Here is a 4,069-nt window from a genome sequence, read left to right as displayed (position 1 = left end):
GCTTCAATGTAACTGAAGGCTTCAATGTGGTGGTGGTATAAGTGGTTGTGTGGCTGTGGGCTTCAGGGTGGTGGTGGTGAACGTGTGAGTACCTGTGTAACTGAAGGCTTCAGTGTGGTGGTGGTGGTGAACGTGTGAGTACCTGTGTAACTGAAGGCTTCAGTGTGGTGGTGAACGTGAGTACCTGTGTAACTGAAGACTTCAGTGTGCTGGTGGTGAACGTGTGAGTACCTGTGTAACTGAAGGCTTCAGTGTGGTGGTGGTGAACGTGTGAGTACCTGTGTAACTGAAGACTTCAGTGTGCTGGTGGTGAACGTGTGAGTGGCTGTGGGGTTCAGTGTGTTGGCTGTTGTGAAGGTATGGATGAGGGCTTGTGTGGTGTTGGTGGTGAATGCGAGTACCCGTGTAACTAAAGGCTTCAGTGTGGTGGTGGTGAATGTGAGTACCAGTGTAACTGAAGGCTTTAGTGTAACTGAAGGCTTCAATGTGGTGGTGGTGGAAGTGGTTGTGTGGCTGTGGACTTCAGTGTGGTGGTGAACGTGTGAGTACCTGTGTAACTGAAGGCTTCAGGGTGGCGGTGGTGATGGTTGTGGTGGTGGTTGGTGGTGGTTGTTGTTGGTGGTTGTGGTGGTGGTTGGTGGTTGTTGTTGTTGGTAGTCGGAGGCCTCTCCAGGCCTCGCCGCCTCTCCACACAAACTCCCGCGCGATCCCACTGCGACTAATGGCCGCGTCTATTGGTCGCCTGGCCGTGACGTCACCCACAGGGTGCGTTCGTTAACTAAAACCCCGCGCGGTCCATGTGTACAGCTGTCGTGCTGTGACTGTTCCACCTGAAGACGGAAGCTTGTGTTGCCTCCGAAACGTCGTGATTTTTATTTAATTTTTATTTATTTTTTATTAATTTTAATTTTTTACCTACGTGACTTTACCGAAAAAACCTAAGAATATGAAGCCGTATCTCCACAGTTACTGTCGTGTCTATAACAATGTTTTACGTGCTGTGAGGAAGGGCCTATTGCCCGAAACGTCGCCTATTGCATATTTATTTTCATGCACTCGTGTTGACGAATGTGTTGGGTTTTTTTTGCAATTAAATACCGCATCTAAATAATCTCGCCTTCTGTGACATCTGTGTGGCTCCACCCCCCACTCTAAATCCCTCCCCCTTTCCCCGCCCCCTTTGGGAACAGACGCTGATCCTCTGTGCGACTCACGGATGCTTAAATTTCGATTTAAAGCTTTCGTGACTGCAGGGATTCATCTTCTTGGTTCTTTCGGTAAAGTCACGTAGAAGGGAAGTAATAAAATAATAAAAATAAATGAATGACGCTGTCGCCTCGACAGACCTGGTTTTCACCTGAGGACGGTTACTTGCGTTGTTGCCGAAACGTCGTGAGAATAATTTTATTGTTTTATTTTTATTATTTTATTACTTCCCTTCTATGTGACTTCACGGATGCTTCTTGATCCTTTCTTCATCTTGTTATTCCATACCCCCCTCCCTCTCTCATCATCCACGACATCTTGGCCCTGGTCATTCCTTTTCTCGCCGTTCTCCGCTCCCTGCCTAGCGCTTCATTCCTTACTGCTGCTGCTGCTCATCTTGAATCGTTCCCTCTCTGTCTGTCCGGGGTTCCTCTTCATCCAAATCATTATCTTCACCCTTAAATTTCGATTTAAAGCTTTCGTGACTGCAGGGATTCATCTTTTTGGTTCTTTCAGCCAATGTCTCCCCGACAGACCTGGTCTTCACCTGAGGACGGCTGCTTGCGTTGTGGCCGAAACGTCGTGAGAATTATTTTATTATGTTTTATTTTTATTTTTTTATTATTTCCATTCTACGTGACTTTACCGAAAGAACCAAGAAGATCATCACCCTTCCTCACCCGTCGGTCCCGTTTTTTTTGTCCCGTTCCCTCCCTTTTTCCTCTTCTTTCCCATTCATTATCTTCGCTCTTCCATTTCGCGTTCCTTTTCATGTGGGGCCGTCCATAAATGACGTCACGCGATTTTGGAGGATTTTTTTACCCCCCCCCTCCTTCGTCACACGGCGTCACAAAAAGTCAGACCCCCCCCCCCTCAAATATGACGTCACAAAGCTCTGCCCTCCCCCTAAAAATAAAACATGCTTCAAATCGCTTTAAACTATTGTCATTGTAGTGCGTATTTAATGTGGCGCTGCACTCTGATGTTGTAGGAGAAAACATTAAAAAGTATATTTACTGTAATTAAGTAGAACGTGTTTATATTTATTTAAAGTTGCGCATTTTGATGTGACGTCACATTTCTGAACCCCCCCCCCCCATCGTCACACATCGTCACAAATGTCTGACCCCCCCCCCCCCCTAGGTGCGTGACGTCATTTATGGACGGCCCCTGTACCCACCATTCGTTGCGTCTTTGACTCTACTCCCCATCCCATCCCGTGGTGTGTCACCGGTCCAAAGGTTTGCCGGTGCAAATTATTTCGTGACACTGCGTTTGGCAGTGGCGCACAACCACTCACGGACAACGAAATAAGAACTCTACACGTCCATCAACAACACTGTGGCGCTAATAGGGGATACAAATGCGTATAGCAGACGACGTGTCGAGCAACGGTCCTCCTTCATAGCACACACTGGCCAGAGAGAGAGCGAGAGTAGATACGAATTGAAGACCAATCATCCCCTACAATAATAGGGGATAATTATTATTTTTTCTTTAATGTTTTATGTAAATAATTACCTTAATGGCACATGTTACCCAGGTCACGTCCAATAATTTTCCACTGAATCTCTCCGGCATCTCCTCTTTATGCTATGAATGTTGCGACAGAAATGTCGCAAATTATATTCTTCCGTTTCGGGCCACGGGGTTTCATTGACAAATGTGTAAAAAAAAATAGAACAGTTAATTCGTAACTTGATGTGAAGCTTTCGTGACTGCAGGAATTACTCTTTGGTTATTTCGGTAAAGTCACGTAGAAAGAAAATACATTCAATAATCGAGTACGACGTTTCGATTGCAATACAAGCAACCGTCATCAGGCAACAGCAGCCACCAGCAGACCCACCTCTCTCTCTCTCAGCCCCCCCCTCTCTCTATTTAAGGCCTCGACACAGAGGCATTGGGTCTCTGTGTGTCTGTGTTGTCTCTCTCTGCTTGTGTGTCTGTCTGTGTGTGTCTCTCAGATTTAGTTCGGCCTGATGACGGTTGCGATCGAAACGTCGTACTCGATTATTTAATTATTATTTTCTACGTGACTTTACCGAAAGAGCCAAAGAGTTAATTAGTACTTGTGCCCTACAGTACTGCCACCCTGCAAGACCACCGAATCACGTGTATTATTTTAAGCCGGTTGCAAATGAGATAAAATTCTATTTTTTTGCAAAAACCCAAACAATGTAAAGTCCTTTGTCAAAGTTCAACTGAATGAAGAACTCCCCCATGCCGTGGCAGTCACGAGTTATGTTTTTGGAATGACTTCACCACGATCGTTAGAGGTGCATATTGGGTAAATGTGACGGTGGGTGGGCCAAGATCGGTTCAGATATCACTCACATCTGATGTTAGTCTTGGCCGGGAATCGAATTCAAATCGCTGGCTTCATGGTGCGATCCACTAAACCACCGTGCCAAGATAAATATTGATTTATACACACTATAAGCGAAGTACAGTACACTACACTTTCTGTTAATCATACACCCGGCGACAGGACTTTCCTACTTTAGTATAAAATTACGCATTGTTTCCAGGTAATGTGTTGGCAGTGATGCACAAGCACAACTAATTTAAAAAAACTCAATACAGTCGTCGAAACTGTAACCCTAAACCACAAACGTACAGCAATAATGCCGGAGGGAGGTTTTGGACATTGGGTGTTTCTTCAATGTAGAGTGCTGCATTGTGTCACTAGATGGCACCAAATGACTGAAAGGTAACATTGGCCCCAGTTAGAACGAGCACTGGCGGGATTTCGCGATGGTTTGACATTTATCGTGAGCAGATTGTGCTTGAAATCATTCCATGTGCGCACGTTGCCTATTTCCCCACGGTCGTTTCCCCGCAAAATTAAACCCACAAGCGT

Source organism: Lethenteron reissneri, chromosome 11, assembly GCF_015708825.2.
Source record: "Lethenteron reissneri isolate LAM-NWPU_2019-01 chromosome 11, ASM1570882v1, whole genome shotgun sequence".
Taxonomy (NCBI): domain Eukaryota; kingdom Metazoa; phylum Chordata; class Hyperoartia; order Petromyzontiformes; family Petromyzontidae; genus Lethenteron; species Lethenteron reissneri.
This window is presented reverse-complemented; position numbering follows the sequence as displayed.